Source organism: Megalobrama amblycephala, linkage group LG6, assembly GCF_018812025.1.
Source record: "Megalobrama amblycephala isolate DHTTF-2021 linkage group LG6, ASM1881202v1, whole genome shotgun sequence".
NCBI classification, from domain to species: Eukaryota; Metazoa; Chordata; class Actinopteri; order Cypriniformes; family Xenocyprididae; genus Megalobrama; species Megalobrama amblycephala.
Window position 1 is genome coordinate 13,622,077 of NC_063049.1, and position 18,639 is coordinate 13,640,715.

General features: G+C 37.3%; 1 long non-coding RNA gene across 1 annotated transcript; it reads right to left on the reverse strand.

The window, feature by feature from the left end:
* Window positions 1–1,564: 1,564 nt before the first annotated feature.
* On the reverse strand, window positions 1,565–3,209 carry LOC125269926. The gene is made up of 4 exons (XR_007185214.1): window positions 3,005–3,209; window positions 2,256–2,374; window positions 2,060–2,130; window positions 1,565–1,848 (listed from the first exon to the last, which is right to left on the reverse strand). It is a non-coding gene; the product is annotated as an uncharacterized LOC125269926 (long non-coding RNA).
* Between the last annotated feature and the right edge of the window lie 15,430 nt (window positions 3,210–18,639).

Here is an 18,639-nt window from a genome sequence, read left to right on the forward strand (position 1 = left end):
CTTTTGCTATATTTTCACACTTAAAACAATGATTTGGTAATCCTCTTGTACTCTTCTGTGCTAAGAAATAAGTCTCCTGACAGTTCTCTCCCAAGTGCTTCCATTGTTGTCAGTATTAAGTCTCAGAATGATTCAGTGGGCTATATAACACTTAATTTTTAAGAAATTACTTTTCTTTAAATGTTTTGTTTCTCATCATACTTACCTTTTAATAAAAAAATGCCTTAAACTTACACCAATATATATTTTTTTATTTAGCACTATTTAGTAAATGTGTGTATTATATAATATATATATAATATACACACACACACATATATATATATATATATATATATATATATATATATATATATATATATATGTGTGTGTGTGTGTTAATAAAGTCAAATAATTGTATGTGAGAGAGTCAGCTGTAATATCATTGCGTTCCTATTGGTCAGTGTTAGAGAAGCTCAGCTTAGCCTGACAGTTAGCCTGCACCAGGCTAGTTTCCCAGCATAAGTTGCCAGAGTAACTGAGTTTGAACTAATTTAAGTTTGTTTTATGAAACAGAATTCGCTGACAACAAGTCTGACTAAGTAAAATAAGCCTGGCTTGTTTTCTAATCTTGTTTTATGAAACAGCCCTCGGGTCGCAATTCACAAAACTGAATGAAAAACTGGATTTTGCATTGCAAGTTTAGAAACAAAAAGGCCTTTCAATTGGTTACATAATCTTTATAATTAAGCACATTGCCCCCAAAAATCATTATCATATAATGCCCTTTAGATCCTCTGTAATTATCATTAATCTCAAAGGTGTTCTCAATCTTTTTTTAATTTAAATAAGCATGAAGGCGACACAACAGATATCATGAAAATTATAAACATTTTCCAAAAGCAAAATATCTTTCACCCAGCAAATCTGCAAGTTTCCTCTTACTTTATAAATAATTCCTCAACACCCAAATTACTATAAGATAAATCACCAAAACAGGTACTTTTAAATAAATGCATTTACAGTTGGTCACATTTACAAGAACATAGAAAACACAGTAGGCTACCATTCAAAAACTCGGCTAATTTGAGATTTTTGAAGCCTCGTGTGCTCCCCAAGGCTGTTTATTTAATGAAAAACCTCAGTAAAAACAGGATTACAATTTAAATAACCGTTTACAATTGTAATTAAAAAATAAAATAAAAAATAAAGTAATTTATTCCTGAGATGCAAAGCTGAATTTTCAGAAACATTACTCATTTTCAGTGTCACATGATCATTCAGAAGTCGTAATATGATTTGGTGCACAACAAACATTTATCAATGTTGAAAACAGTTGTGGTGCTTAATATTTGTGTGACACTGGTGAAATGGTAAACTTTTGTAACATGCATTTTTACTTTCACTTTTGATCAAATTAATAATAAAATATTCTTAAAAAAAAAAAAAAAAAAAACCTGTTTAACAATAGTGTATTAATGGACTTTCTAAATTACAACCATTCAATAATGAGCTACAATTATTAAGATGAAGGCAGACTCACTTGTTTTGTCATTACAATGAGCATTAAACAACTGCAGCATGCTTTGTTTGAATGTTTATTATGAAACAGGAAGAAATATAGTGGAAAGCATTAGACAATAACATTACCTAATGTCTTGTATACTACATTTACATTTGTGTTCATCTGTGCTTTCTCTCCAAGCCCTATCTGATGTGCTAAAGCCAAGTGTGGTATACTGGAGGTGTGAAAATCTTATTCTATCACCACCTTCATAAATTTTTTTTCAGCCCTCCACTGTTATTTTTCTTCAGCTTGGGCTGATCCACCGTGCCATCTGGATTTATATAGTTTTGCCTGTGGAAAAACTGGCAAAAGAAGAGGAGTTAAAAACAGAGCCCTTGAACCTTAAAGCATTCAAACCTGCACAGAAAATGTGCTCAGGTAATACATGCTATTATGCAGTTTCACTGGTCGTGACCTCAGCAATTTGTAGTCATCATTGCACATCTTAATGCATTTCATGTTGCTAAACTATCTGCAATAAAGGTGCATTTAAGATAGTTTGAAGCGTCATACCTTACAATCCTTTGCATTATTTAATATTTCCTTTGCGCCATTCATAGTTTGATTTCATCTTGGCTTTAATGCTGTAAACCAAAGAGAGAAAAAAAGCTCATTCATCATATAAGTCAAACAGGTATATCAGTTTTAACGCATATTCATGAGACAGAAGGGCTCTTGACAGTGAGCACTCCTATGCTTAATGCAGTACCTGACAGCCTCCTGCATATTAAATGCATTTTCATTTAATGGGCACCTTCCCTCTGCTCTCAACTGGTGTTTGGACCCCGGTGTGAGAAAGCGGCCCATATCCCATGTGCTGCAGCCTATCTAGTGAGGAAAAAAGAGGGGAGTGTCAATTAGTCATTTCATAACTTCATTCATTCAATCAGTTATTCCCCATAATCTACTCTCAAATGAATGATCACTCAAAGAAATGATTATGGGTCAGGGAAGTTGAACTTATGTCAGTATCAAAGTAATTCAAAAATACATACGCGATTCATACAAACAAAACTTCAATAAAAACGTTTAATGAGGTTGTTTTCAGGTGACAAAACTAAAAAATTGAAGATATAGTGTACACACGTGTAAAGTTGCAAGTGCATTTTTCACGGTTATGTATAGAAAATGGTTTTTACACTTTGCGAACTTAATCATTACACTTCTAAAAACTTGCCACGTGCACCCTTGGCCCGATTATACCAAGAGAAAATATTAGCCTCAGTGTTTTTAAATCAGATATTTCAGCTTAAACATTTATATATATAAAAATGCACAAAATGGGTTTGTAACTTATAATATTACAATAAATCAAGTTGTTCATAATGGCCAGGGCATAATGGTGAACACGTGTTCCGTAGGCCACCACTGAGTCTGGACAGTGTGGATCACCAAAACCGTCTGTAGGTCACCTCCAAATCTGTGTGCATTTGAGATTGTTGTTAAAGTTCAGGTTACCTGGTATGACGTGTTGGTGAATCATTGTAGCGGACTGTAATTTCGGTCACTGATATTATAAGACTTGAGACGCCACTGCTTCAGCCGCCTCTGCTTCTTCTGGTATTTCTTCGAAAAGGGGGAGAAAATTCACGCTACCGGGGTTTAAAAGCGGCAGGAAATGCATCACTCGCCACTCTCCGCCCATCGACTGGACGTGTGCGCCCTCTATTGGAGATTTTAAAATTAGAATATTCTAAATTATAAGCTGAAACCATAAAAAACGTGTCACTTGAAATAAAATAAATTCTATCTGCAATTTATTAAAATAAAATAATAATTAAAAAAAAAAACTTTATTTTATTTTAGTTACTTGCCAACATTTCTCATTTAGTTTAAGTTGATGTAGGTCTATTAAAAAAAATAAAACTAAAATAATAATGAATAAAAACTGTATAGATAAATTTAAAAAAACAACTAAAAAAAAAAACGAATTCAAAATATTGATAAAAATAGTAATGAAAATAACACTGCTAAAGACATTTTTAAAAAATCACCAAAAAACATTAACAGTAAATTAAAGTTGCTATTGTTTATTTATTTTTATAAAACGGATAGTTCTGGCCCTTGATTCTGATTGGTTGAGCCGCGTTCGAAGCCGTTGTAAATTACTCTACAAATATACATCTCTAACCTCATTACATCAGTATTATTGCCCCACTGTGTCTTGTGTGTCTTGTGTGTTGCTGCTGTTCCATGTGTATTTCACGAAAAGTAACTGTTGTTTATTATTTATTAAAAAAAGTTCTAAATACAACACGGCTATGACCTCTTCACCCAACGGTTCTGTGTTTGCCTGGCAAGGCCAGACTGATATATCTTCTACAAGATATATCAGTCTGGTCAGTCTGCCCTCCGTCGCGATTCGAGTCAACTCCAAACCGTACCGTGCAATCAGATTCGTTTATTTCAGTGACGCAAACAGCGTCACTCTAAGTCCCTTCAATATCAACAAAGATTGCGTACGGGAGACCCGAGAGTTTGTTCTATTCAGCCGTGAATTCAGTTTTAAATGACCAAAAACACATTAAAGGTGATACAGGGGATCTTTTTGTCGACTGAGAAACCAAAGACTTGTTAGTGAGTTTTTGAAATGAGCGCATGTGTAAGAACAACCCCCCTCCTTCACAGCTCATTTGGAGGGAACGCCTCCCAAAACTCGTGCACGAGTATTGGAACACGAGTGTTTTCCACCGGCATTCGCTGTGTTGTGTTAGTGGATTCATTATGTCGGACTCACCGCAGGTAACTCATAATCTGCAGTTGTTACTCCTGTTACTAAGTTTTACTGAACAATAACAAATAATCAGAAAATTTTCAATCATTATAGGGCATGTTGTAGTCCATATTAAAATGTAAAAATGTTTAAGTTTGAAAATAAATAGCCAGTTAAGTCTTTAAGTATTAAGTATTTGATGCTGTGATGAACAACATTGCGAAAACAAAAAACTGAATGGCTGTTTGAAGCATTTTAAAAACTGTTCAGTAGCGCAGTTGCTATGTTTCCGGGGTAACCGCTGTATTTCTGCTGTTCCATCAGCGCCCTTTCTGCTGTTCATTCAGCGCGTCTCTTTCACTCTTTCTGCCATGTGCTTCTCATGCACGTTGGATTTGTTTACATAGTGCGCGTGCCTCTTTGACGCCGCATACAGCGGTGTTAAAGTATTCTTAAAATGTAATATAAAAATTCGAATAATTCGCAATAAATAATTATTCACGGTATTTTGAGGTGCTCACGGTAACACTATTGTGTATATTCATTATTGTGATATATCACATTACCGAATATCGGCACAAGTCTAGCTGACACTGACAGCGCTAAGTCAAAGCATTTGTCATTTGCATCTTGTTCCGTGTTCACAACAAGTTTCAATATAAAAGTCTTTGCAACTGAGTGGCTCGCTTATAAAGAGAATCTTTGCCGCCATCTAGAGGCGTAATAATGTAACGTCTGTTGCTGTTCACAGTCGGAGACTATTTTTTTTCCAGCGGAAGGAAGGCTTTTAGTAATTTTACTTCAAGAAAGTTGCATTTATACATATTTTTTGGCTTTAATATTTGTATTGTGTGGTAACCGTTTTATAAAAGCAATAAGGTTTACAGTGAATTTATTAACAACTAAGGGGATTTTCGCTCCGCATCGTGCCCAACAATGCCCCATAGCTGTTATAAATTCACTGTAAACCACGGCTTCTTGGGGCTTATTGCTTTAATTTATTTATTTCAGTGAGATAAGTATTAAAAAATGTTCAGCAATATCTAGGTGGTTCAAGGCTTTATCCTGACGTAACTATACCTAAATAGGACAATTGTGAAGGTATTTGATGAAGCTTGAAAGCTTTAGGATGAGTAATAATCAGAAAATTCCTAAACCGAGTATCTATTAATCTATTTAATAAATTCAGACACATTTAGTGGAAATTAAGCCACTGTTTTGAAAGCAACTACACATTTTACTACTTTCTATTTGCAAAAACCATGCAAAAACACTATGGCCATTGGCCACTGTGTTCATATGGCTTTTTAAATCTCAAATCATTAAATAGCACATAATTCTCATTGGTAATATGTATGTTTAATCACATTATCTTGCTTTTTTATAAATGTAGCCACATCAGAGATTAAAACAAAGACTGAATTGCTATAGAAAGATTTCGGGACCCTTGAGTCTCGAGTCCTGCCTGAGCTCTCAGTTTCAGCAGGTGGTGCTATTCAACAAGCCACATGATTATTGAACATAGCATAGACCTTCAGAGCGGCACCATGACAGGTATGAAAGCGAGGCTGTGTGGGATAGACTAACCATGTTTACAGTATCATTCGCTGTATAAAGCTGTATAAGCTCCTTATAATTTTCCACAGCTCATGATGTTTGGTTTTTTATCTACTGAAATTCTTGGACAGATATTTTTTTTTGCAATGTTCACCAGCAGAACAATCCAAAACACATTAAATAACCCACTTTAGAGATAGTATCCCTCACAGCCTCGCTTTCACTCCCGTTAAAAATCCAAGATGGCGCTGCTGTGAAAAAGGTCTAACTCAAAGAAGAAGACCGTCCTATAGTTAGACCTTCAGCCTCCAACTAATTTCATTAATGTTGATCATCAACCACCCCCATAATACTGAAACAATTTAAGAACTAGGGTAAACACAATCTAATCTAATGCTGAGACTGTGCTTAGGGGGCTTTTTGAGCACAGACAGATGATTAATGCTGCCCCTTTTTGTCTAATTAGTGTCTGGGCAAAATAAAGCCATTTGCAACTGATTTCATTTTCCCTCGGGATATAGATAAAGTAAACCTTATTTTGTATGGAAAAAAAATCAGCTTTTCTGTTTTAAGGCTAGGTATTGCCATATGAGTGTGTTGTTATTTGCCTGCAGATAACAAAGCACTAGGAGAACTTGTACATACAGTAAGCACTGATATCCAGATGAGGGCAGTAGTACATTACTGTCTGAACTTACAGAGAGGCTGAGTACAGCTACATTTCACACTTTATGAAAGATTTTACTTCTGGAACTAATGCATTTAGAACTTATGAAATCCCTTAAAATATGGATAGAAAGACCATTACCTTTAAATGAGATCTTCAGAAAGAAAGACTAGCATACTAATTTAAAGTATTATAATGTTTCAGTACCTGCTTTTTATTCGATGTAATTTCTTTTCACTTATAATTGATTTGCAATGTCCTGCAGCAGTGATTGGTGATAATACAACAGCTGACAATATGTGGCAGTTGTTTCGTGGCACCTCACTGCACGTCCACTTGAGAGATAATAAGAAAAAGCAATCAAATTCTCAAATTACCAACAACTTCCCATGTTTAGCTGACTGTCCAATTATCTGTCGCCCCTTGATACAGCAGTCAGTGACTCAATTACAATAAAATGCTTACACTTTGGGCTGAAAATCACTGTCCCTCAATCAGTGTTGGTTTGTGCGTCCTCAGAGATATGCAGATGAGCTGCTTAAAGAGATGCAGTGGGTCATAAATGCCCAGTGCAATTAAAGTCTTCAAAATGGGGATGAGACTGCAAGTGATTTATCAAAATAAGCCTCTTTCCATTTTTTAGACCTTTAACCCCTTCATATAAACTCATATATGGTGCAAACCAGTCAATATCCTGCTTAAAACTCAAACGAACATTCGTCTGATGGCATAAAATCTCGCCTCTTTGGGGAAACCAATGGCCACATTCATGCAGATTTTGGAAAATTAAAGTTTTTAAATATTAAAGGTTTCAAAGATTTACTTTGACCATTTATTGGCTGTTCATGCACGCTGTCAGGTTATATTTATGGCAGTAATTTTACTGTATTTAATTGGAATATGAATATTTTAATGTGTAGTTTATACCCCTAAGCTGTAAGGGACAGTCAGAAAATGTGATTTTAATCACAGAATTATAAAGTGTCCATAGAAAGGCAAAAGTGTTAGACTTTAAAAATGGAATTTTGTGAATATATATGCAAAATAGTGGCCCCAGACTAACTCAATCTTTCAGCGTCATCAACGTATTATTAGTACACTGGAGACTTTGGTCACTCTCCTCCACTGGTTTTGACATAACTCATGTTGTTTTAATTCCTCAATGGTTAAGTCATATTGAGAATCAGAGTAGTCTGGGGCCGCAGTGCCTTTTTTGGGAATGTCATGTGAGAGCGCTGATGCCGTTTTGCCTGAAAATAAAGTTGGAGCTGTCTGGAAGTTGTGGAATGTGTAGCAGGCTCAGGGCCAGCGCTGTGTTTGGAGTCAACCGGGCCGGATAGCAGGGTTCTCAGGGACACCCAGACAGACAGGAGGCAGGTACCGCTGATCTTCATCCTTCTCCTCCCACCACATCTACACAGTCATGAGGAGTATGCAATACGGAAAAACACTTCTAAGAATAGCCTTTATCACAGTTGAGCGATATTGTGAATCTAAACGCTTAGGTCCATCATTTGATGACGGCTCCTTTTTCTGCTGAAGGGAGGACAGTGCTGCTGATGTTCCTGTTGCAGGACCAGTGCTTTACGATGCCCTTTGGCAAAGCGTCGACACTAATGGAGATACAGTCTTCAGCTTCTCCCACTGCAATCTTAAAGGGATAAGTCACTCGTAAATGAAACTTCTGTCATCATTTACTCCCCCTCATGTTACTCAAAATCTGTATGATGATTTTCACAAAGAAGATACTGAACCAAAAATAAATTATATATGATATATGTACAAAGATTTCTTTTTTTTCCGGACATTTTGGATATTTGGATAAATATTTCTTTTGTTTCCAAAAACAATACAAATCACAATACATATCGTTTCAAAGCAGCTTTACAGAGAACACATCAACATTATAATTTAGAGCGATCTGTTATCAGAGTTGTCTGTCCAAATTATGTAATTTCAGAAATGTACATATATACAGTACAGTCCAAAAGTTTGGAACCACTAAGATTTTTAATGTTTTTAAAAGAAGTTTCATCTGCTCACCAAGGCTACATTTATTTAATTAAAAATACAGTAAAAACAGTAATATTGTGAAATATTATTACAATTTAAAATAACTGTGTACTATTTAAATATATTTGACAAAGTAATTTATTCCTGTGATGCAAAGCTGAATTTTCAGCATCGTTACTCCAGTCTTCAGTGTCACATGATCCTTCAGAAATCATTCTAATATGCTGATTTGCTGCTCAATAAACATTTATGATTATTTTCAATGTTGAAAACAGTTGTGTACTTTTTTTTTTCAGGATTCCTTGATGAATAGAAAGTTCAAAAGAACAGCATTTATCTGAAATACAAAGCTTCTGTAGCATTATACACTACCGTTCAAAAGTTTGGGGTCAGTAAGAATTTTTATTTTTATTTTTTTGAAAAGAAATTGAAAGAAATGAATACTTTTATTCAGCAAGGATGCATTAAATCAATCAAAAGTGGCAGTAAAGACATTTATAATGTTACAAAAGATTAGATTTCAGATAAACACTGTTCTTTTGAACTTTCTATTCATCAAATAATCCTGAAAAAAAATACTGTACACAAATATGTTGTACAATTGTACACATTAAATGTTTCTTGAGCAGCAGATCAGCATATTAGAATGATTTCTGAAGGATCATGTGACACTGAAGACTGGAGTAATGATGCTGAAAATTCAGCTTTGCCATCACAGGAATAAATTACTTTGTGAAATATATTCAAATAGAAAACAGTTATTTTAAATTGTAATAATATTTCACAATATTACTGTTTTCTACTGTATTTTTAATTAAATAAATGTAGCCTTGGTGAGCAGACGAAACTTCTTTTAAAAACATTAAAAATCTTAGTGGTTCCAAACTTTTGGACTGTACTGTATATACAGTAATCACACAGTTAGCTAACAATGTAATAATTTAATTTACAATCACTGTTAGCGAATTCATTTAGGGTAGAAACAATGTGCTTGTGGAAGTAATGATTACATGATAACAATAATTAGGATATATAGAAATTTGGGAATGTGCATGTTGATCCAGAGTTTGCGTCATCTGAAGTCAGGAGTTGGCGCCGTCTCTTCAAAGGTGTAGGTCATGTGAAGTCTTCATAAGACCCAGACAGCAACATAGTGTCGGCTCAGATCCGGCCCGCATCTGGTCTGTGTGTAATCCACATGTACCAGATGTGGGCTGGATCTGGGCCGACACTATGTTGCTGTCTGGGGAGGCTGGATCCAAACTGAAGCAGATGCAGTCTCTAGTTACCTCAGGATGGGCGTCCCGAGATAAAACAAAAAAGCAAATGGAGAATAATTAGCGTAGCTGCTGTTTATAACATTAATGTGCAATTGATCTGATATGAGATGCATTATGCGAACGCTTGGCTAAAGAGATGCGTCTTTAATCTAGATTTAAACTGGTACAGTGAGTCTGAGCCCAGAACATTATCTGGAAGGCTATTCCAGAGTTTAGGAGCCAAATGTGAAAACGTTCTCCTTCCTTTAGTGAACTTCGATATCCTAGGTACAGCCAGAAGTCCAGAGTTTTGTGATAGTGAAGAGTGTGAAAGATTGTAGGGCAATAGAAGATCAGATATGTACACAGGAGCTAAACCATGTAGAGCCTTATAGGTCATTAGCAATACTTTATAATCGATACAGAACTTAATGGGTAACCAGTGTAGAGATGATAAAATTGGTGTTATATGATCATATTTTCTTGACATGGTAAGAGCTGAATTTTGGACTAATTATAGCTTGTTTATTGAGGAAGCAGGAAAACCAGCTTTACAGTGCATTACAGTAATCTAGTCTAGATGTCATGAAGGCATGAACTAACTTTTCTGCATCAGAAACAGATAACATATTCCGTATCTTAGCAATGTTTCTGAGGTGGAAGAAGGCTGTTTAAATCACAAATGAAATATATTTTTTCGAAGGACAAGTTGCTGTCTAATATAACACCCAGGTCTTTAACTGTCGAGGATGGAGTAACAGTACATCCTTCTGAATGCAGATTGTATAAGAGATTCTGTGTACAGGTTTTTGGTCCAATAAGTAATACTTCAGTCTTATTTGAATTTAATAGAAGAAACTACTGGTCATCCAATGTTTTACTTCTTTAACACACTCAATTTGGATAAATTAGAGATTTCATCTGGTCATGATTAAATATATAACCGAGTATCATCGGCATAGCAGTGAAAACTAATTATATATTGAAAATAGCAAAGGGCCTAACACAGACCCTTGCAGCACTCCATAATCCGTTATCGTAGATTTTTCCCTGTTTAAAAAGAAAAAATTGTGACGGTCTGATAGGTACGACTTAAACCACCTTAATTACCAGTGTAATTTTGTAGTCGATCTAAGAGGACTAAACTGTCGAACACAGCACTAAAATCAAGTCAAACTAGTATTGAGATACAGCCTTGGTCAGATGCTAAAAGTAAGCCATTTGTAATTTTAACGAGCGCAGTTTCTGTGCTATGATGAGGCCTGAATCCTGACTGAAATTTTTCATAGATAGCATTCTTTTTTTTTTGCAAGAAGGAGCACATTTTGGCTGACACAACTTTTTCTAGTAATTTTGACATAAATGGAAGATTTGAAATGGGTCTGTAATTTGCTAATACATTTGGATCTAATTGTGGTTTCTTAATAAGGGGCTTAATAACTGCTAGTTATATAAAACAAATAACAATAAACTATATGAAATAATATTAAATCAACTGTGTATGGCCAAAAGTGATGTTTGACCTAGGAAAATTGACATCTTCACCCTTTAATATATATATTTTTTATTTTGTTAGCATGTTGGGTGGTTGTACATGGTCTCATGTTTGTTTTTGTTTTTTGTTTTTTGATAACGCAATGAAACATGCAAAATTGTGCTGACATTTTTGGCCAGGTTGTCACAAAGAAACTATGAACACATGCAAAAACAAGAGCGAACCAACAAAATTTTAACATTATGTTGTAGCCAATATATGCATTTTCCTGTGAGCTTTTTGCTTTTCTATGCAGTTTTTTTTTGCAGAGTTAAATAAAACCTGTAACTGCAGTTTGTCATTTCTTACCAAATATTTTTGTCAAATACCTTAACCAAGTTAAAATAATTTTTCTGACTTTGATGGTTTAATCAAACTTGCAGGGTCATCAAAAACAAACATCCCCTCCAAATACTACTTTTGGCCACTACTATACAAAGTTCTGTCACAAACTTTAGATGGCGCAAGCTAATAGGTCCTTTAACTCAACCTACTCGTAATCACATCATTATCTATAGGACACAGCTGATTGGTTCTTGCTGCATCAGTAGCCAATGAGTTTGTGTACTTAAACTTCAAATAATATGCTGCAAGCCATCGCGTAATTACCGTAATCTTGAGATGACAATACATGACGTTATATTCGGAGCTGTTCACGTCCTCGGACTGGGAATTATGTGTTTCTGTGGCACCACTATCAATGCCTAAATGAATATACAGTGGTCAGGTGGTACAGTGGCCACTTGGTACACATGGGTAGCTTTCAGAAAACTCACAGCTTACAAACTGTAATTACGAGCTCTACGAGGATGTGAATGCTTTTTATGATCCAGAATCTCACTGTTACAGTAATTACGATATAGCGTGAACGCACATTTACATGGGTAGCATTTGCCTTAGCAGTGCACCGCACCCTCCACCTTCCCCAGCTCCACCTGTATAGATCTGCTACGGTTAATTCATGTACACTATATTGTACAGCAGCAGCAGCGTGTCTTACTTGCTCATAGCAGCGTGTCGTGTATGTATTGGCAGTAGCAAGTCCCGTACTTTACATGGGTAGCATTTGCCTTAGCAGTGCAGCGTGCCCTCCACCTTCCCCAGCTCCACCTGTATAGATCTGCTACGGGTAATTCATGTACGCTATATTGTACAGCAGCAGCAGCAGCGTGTCTTACTTGCTCATAGCAGCATGTCGTGTATGTATTGGCAGTAGCAAGTCCCATACTTGCTCTGAGACAGCAGCAGCAATAACAGCAACAGCAGCGTAGCAGATCTATTCTGCCAAACAAAACATATCAACATGCTCATACCAATGCCAAACACTCTAAGAATTATCATGATATATATATATATATATATACACAGGGCTTGACATTAACACCCGCCAACCCGCCAAATGCGGGTAGATTTCAGCTGTGGCGGGTAAGACAGCCACTCCCACTAGCCACTTTGGCGGGTTGAATATAATTTCAGTTTACAGCCAAATGATCGTCGAAGATCGTCGTAGCACAAAACTACAATCCAATCACACAATTCGTTATTTACGTTTAGTTAGTGAAGGAGGGATAGGCGGAATTGAGCTGAATGACACACAACAGAAGCGCTCTCTCGCGTGCGCTCTCTCTGTTGCGCGATCAGTTCTCCTCGGGCCTGAATAGTCAAATACATGTGCACACAGATGTCTAAATGTCCATCGTGTGGAGTACCTCGCGTGAATACAGTCGGTTATGGCTTAAGTGGACGTAAACAGGTGGGTAATAACTGAATATGCGTCAGTTACGTCCATGCAATCAGCAGCCCAATTAAAGGCCTACCTGTCTGTCATTAATATTAATCAAACAACAAAAGATGTTAATTAAATGTAGACTATATGTTAAATAAACCTACTGTATCTGAAAAAAGATTATTTTTAATTTACTATTGTTTTTGTAATTTGCTTCTTTGTTCTTTTATATAGCCTAACACAACTCATATTAGCCCATGCTCATATTGTCCACCTCTTGCCCACCTGTACATACCAGCTGATATACAATGTAGTCTTGATTTGGGTGGTCAATCTGCATTTAAAAGTTTGAAAGGGTTTTAAATCTTCTAAATCAAATAAAATGACTCAAAATAAAGTAATTTAAGCATAACAAAGTCAACTTTAATCATATAAAATGTAATTTACCAACATCAAAATTTTGGCCAGTTAAAATGCTGAGTGGCTAGTAACTTTGAAAAACAACAATATAATCTAATATGTATATATATATATTAGATTTTAGATATTTGTCCAAATGTCAACAGTCAATGGAGACCATAAAAGCACCATTAAAGTACCATAAAAGTAGTCCATATGCTATATTCAATGACTTCTGGAAAGATTTATATGATGAAAAAAACAAAATTTAAGATACTGACTATTCTATGATAATACTAAAGTGAACAATCCACGTAGGCAGCTGCAGCAAAGCACCTCTTTTTATCTCCTTCTTCAAAACATGTCTTTAAAGACCATTTCCCCTTGCTCCGTAAACTGCCTAACATGTCTTACTGCAAATAAAAAGTCACCCATGCAGAAACAGACACTCTGCCTTACAAGCCAAATCCCAGGAGGACAATAACAGTTAATTCCTTTCATTATTTTATTCCCATTGCAGGGGGTTATAAATTTAAGTCGTCTTGAAACTATTCCAGAATCTCCCAGGGTAGCCCTAAGGTTTAATGAAGCGTGCATGCTCTTATCTTTGGTGAAGGCCATTCAGTTATTGGAGGATGAGAAAGGAGTGGAACATTAACACATTATCATCACCACAGTGTATCTGAGAGGATGTGATGTCAAGGTAATCACATGCTGCTGGGTGTTTGTAGTGGGCATTAAAATAAAAAACTGCATTGCAATCAAAGAAATAAATTCCAGCACCATAGCTGATGTAAGGGAGAAATAAACTTGTGGATGTCTAATGGTAGGCTAACAGACGCTTTGTTGAAAGCTGTTCCTTGTGAAAAAGAAGTACAGTCAAAAAGAACTTAACACTTAAATGAACTGGACACTTTATTGCTTGTTAACTGCAATTAAATAAAAAAAAGTAATAGTTTTATTTTTTTATTAAATGCAATTATTGAATGTTAAAGTGTTTTTTTTTACCCACTTAAGCAAGACTAAAGGCAGGAACCCACCAAACCGACGCCGACAAACTAGTGGCGATGAAAGCGGACTGCAGGGTTGGTTAACAGCGGCAGCATCTGGGTCCAAAGTTGCCCTGACACACCAAACCAATGTTCGACGGCGAAGTAGCACGTCCGTTCTGCGCCTGCGTAAGATGAAATGCCTTTCTGTACCAGCAGGTGGCAGTAGCTGAACAACCAATCAGAATGATCAGATGGCACGACGGACCGACGAGCTCAACATGTGAAATCGGCTGAAAAAAAGCTGACAAGGACCAACTTCAGCTGATGGTGCGGAACACACAACTTAGTCGGCCGACGAACAAAAACTGCCTGATGGCCGACAGTCAGCTCGGTGTGTTCCTGCCTGAGCGATTTCTGTCAGCTATGCAACTACCACTTTGAAGCTTCAATAAGTTCATAAAGAGATCGTAAATCTAATCCATATGAATTGAGCGGTTTAGTCCAAACTTTCTGAAGAGACATGATCACTTTATATAATAAGCAGATTTATTTATAGGGCCTAAGAAACCTCTTAAGAACCACTTACCTACAGTATGGTAAAACATAACTTATTAGTATGGTCCAGTTATCCCCTGCTAAAAGTAGACATTTTTCTTTTTTCAAACAATTATATCATATTAGATGTTTACCAATGGCCAATTTTTCAGAGGGCTCTTAAAATCATGAAAAATACTTATTATCCCTGTCTACTTTCCGCTCCGGATAGTTTCTGATGAAGGACTTGAGACTGTGTGCGTAATTCATAGTTGTCACATGACTGGGGTGGAGTCCTGGAGGGTAAAACATCAATAAAACTGCAACACAGGTCTGTCAATGTTCCATCTGTTTTAAGGAGACTGTCCTCCAAAAAAAAAAAAAAAGACCCTATAGGTCGTTTTTCAAGCACCTTATTACGACCTATTTTTACGTTTTAAAGTTATGCGCCCTCTAGCTGGTGTAAAAATAATGACAGTGTAGTGTTGCGTCTGTCGTCATGAAATGACGTATGACTGACGTTACCAATCAAAATGCATGTTCATTTAAATGCAATGTATGGACTTTTTACACCATTTCTCCTATTTCCATTTAGCAAAACTCATTTTTTTATTAACAACTACACCCACCCCATCCCTAAACCTAACCTTAGTGATTTATAGTGCATATACACTTTATGAGCACATGCATTCCTTTGGATCGAACCCGTGATCGTATATTGTTATTGCAATGCTCTGCCAATTGAGCTACGCGAAACCCGAAATATGATGCAGATAAAAGGGAACAACAGATGGGGCGCAACTTTAGCAAACGCTCCTATGGGTTGTATTTCATGAATTAAAATGAAAGTGTTCTGTTGTCGATAGGGGCGCCACTTTGTGGAAGTGACAAACGACCTGTATGGTCGTATTGGTTGGAGAACATGTTGATTTTAAGCCACAAAGTGCTGGGCTCTTGTTAACCATATACAGCACATGGCACAGTATTTAAAATAAAAAACAAGGGTATCATAGTTATGTTCTATTCTGTTTACTTCTATTTTAACATTCTGTTCCATTTCCTTTAGTTCCTCTTTCTCCACTCTGTTTAGTTTCAGTTTCCTTAGTTTCTGATTATGTCCTCAAAAGTGTTTAGTTCTCATGTTTATCATGTATATTTATAGCCCTCAGTTTGCAGTCCTAGCTTGTTGGTTATCGTCTTTGCTTTTTGTGGTTATGTTGACTATTATTAATCCTGCGCTCTCCTGTCTTCCTAGTTGAATTTAAATGTTTTGTTTCTGGATATTCCTCTTCTTTCAACATGCTGACCACATGCTGAAAGAATAACCGACCACAAAAAGAAAAGAAAAAAAGATCTCCTCCTCATCAATCAAGAGGATTGTTCCCTCGAGGACCACGCAAGGGATTTTTTAGAACTGGCATGCCTTATACACTACCCTGACCACTCTCTCTGTGTGTTCTACCATGCCAGCCTCAACGAGCAGTCCAAGGCACACCTGCCCGAATTTGTGGAGTGGGTTCTCTATCATTGTGATTCATGGGCATAAATCTAATCTAACAGTTGGGGGGTGCGATAAACATAAAATTTCTCAAGACAGTTTTTGAAGGGGACACAAATAATACAGCCAAAATTGTACTTGTAAGGATATGTGTAACACAAAGTGATAATTGATAGTTTAAAAGTTAGGTTTATAGGTTCACTATGCAGTCATACTATAATGACCCTTGCGGCCCAGTCCATCCCCGAGCCAGGAACAGGCCACTACCTTATTGATTTGTGGTCAGCGGACCCAGGTCCCACCTATGTCCCCACCCTTGAACTCTCTCCTTCTCTGAGGTCCCTCTATTTGGATGATTTGGTTCTGCCCAGAGTCCTTCTTCCTCCAATGTTCCTGTCCTCTTCGCTGACTCTGTCTCCATCCCTGGATTCACCCTTGCTCTGCTTGTGTCGCTCAGGTCCTCAGCTCCACTCTTGCTACTGATCCACCACCAGTTCAGCCATGTGAGACGGATCCCCTGGCTTCACCTCGGGCCTCCAGTCTTCGCCTTGGCTCTGTGCTCTCTTGGATCCACTGAGGTCCATCCTCCCTCAGACTCCACCGGGCTCCCTCGATCCTCAGCTCTCGGCTCAATCATCGTCATGGTTCCGCCGTGGACTTCAGTGCCTCTGGCAGCACCTCAGCACTCCAACCCTTCAGCTCCACTGCTCTCCTTTTTCCCTGTGGCTCCACCTTGATCCTTGCTCCCTACAATGCTGATCCGGTCTTCCAAACCTCCTAGGCCTTCCAGACCAGCGCCGTCACCCTGGGCCTTCGGCTCCATCTGGGTGTCCACCTCACCCGGGTCCACCTCCATTAGTCGGTCCCCAGCTTCCACCCAGACCATCCCCCAAGGCTTCACCCTGGTTCCTCCCTCCATCAGCTCCACCGTCGGTTCTTCCTCCGCCGGCTTCCCAAGGGTCCTGTCCTCTGCCAGCTCTTCCTTGTCCACCTCCAAGACCCCCATCTTTCTTCCACTGTTGGGCTATTATTTATGGTGCGAGAACTCGTTTTGTGCATTGCATTCATATTCTGGGTTCATCTGCTTGCCTGTACATAATATGTTTTATTAGTAAGCTCAATGATTGGCTGACCCAAAAAAAAAAAAAAAAAAACTATAAAACTGATTGCACATGAGCAAAGATGTCAAAATTCAAATCGCATGTGCCAGCCGAGCCACTAACATTGAGAATGCTATGAATACTAATACTAGCTTATGGCTTTATTAGTGAATTCCCGTTAACAATTATAGCATCACATCATTAGAACAAAGGTTAAGAACATGTTTAATGCAAAATCTTGTTTTGAAAGTATACAAAAATATAAAAGTTTTAATTAGATCCCCCCAGAAGTGATCTGGTTTGGAGAACCAAGTTTAAAAGGAAGAACATTGCACTATGGGTGTCTCTTTTAGTGCAGTATTATTACTGGCATTGCACAAAGTCTTTGATGTGCTTTATCTGTCACATCTGTGCCATATATCAGGGAACGCATGTGAATGAGACATAAACACACTAAATAAGAGCAGATTCAGGTTACAGCTGCACAATCGAAAAGATCAAACAATGTGCCTATCAGCAAGCTGGCAAAGGGGTCAAACTCCAGCAGCTGGAGGTGTATGTTTGCCAGGCTTGAGCATGATTGCTTGTGTTTGAAAACATTTGTTAGCACTTTATGTGTGTACTGAGCATCATGTTAATTATCCGTTGATATTGTCACCATTTTATGTATTTTATTCTCTAATGTGCAGAATCTCATTAGTTCCTAATTTAGAGAATATGGTGCGTTTGCTCCAAGCACATTAACAGAAGTGCTGTGAACATGACATCAGAAAGTTCAGCATCCTCATAGCTGTACACCAGAAGAGAGAGAGAAAAAGCACACATGTGGGTGTCATACACAGGCTATAGTTTGAGCTATCCAACATGAGAAAGGGAGGAGTCCTTGAACATGGCAAAGAATGATGTTTCTCTTAATAAAATCCCTTGTTTTCTGTCGCATGGTGAAAGGACATGAAGCCAACCCAATTCCAACCTCATTATGCCCTTTTGGATAGGGTTCAGACTACTATAATGTCAGCTTTGTTGGCAAAGCTTCAATTTGCACAGTGTGACTCCTCACAACAGCAGGGCCATGTCTGTTCACTACCAACTTGCATTTAG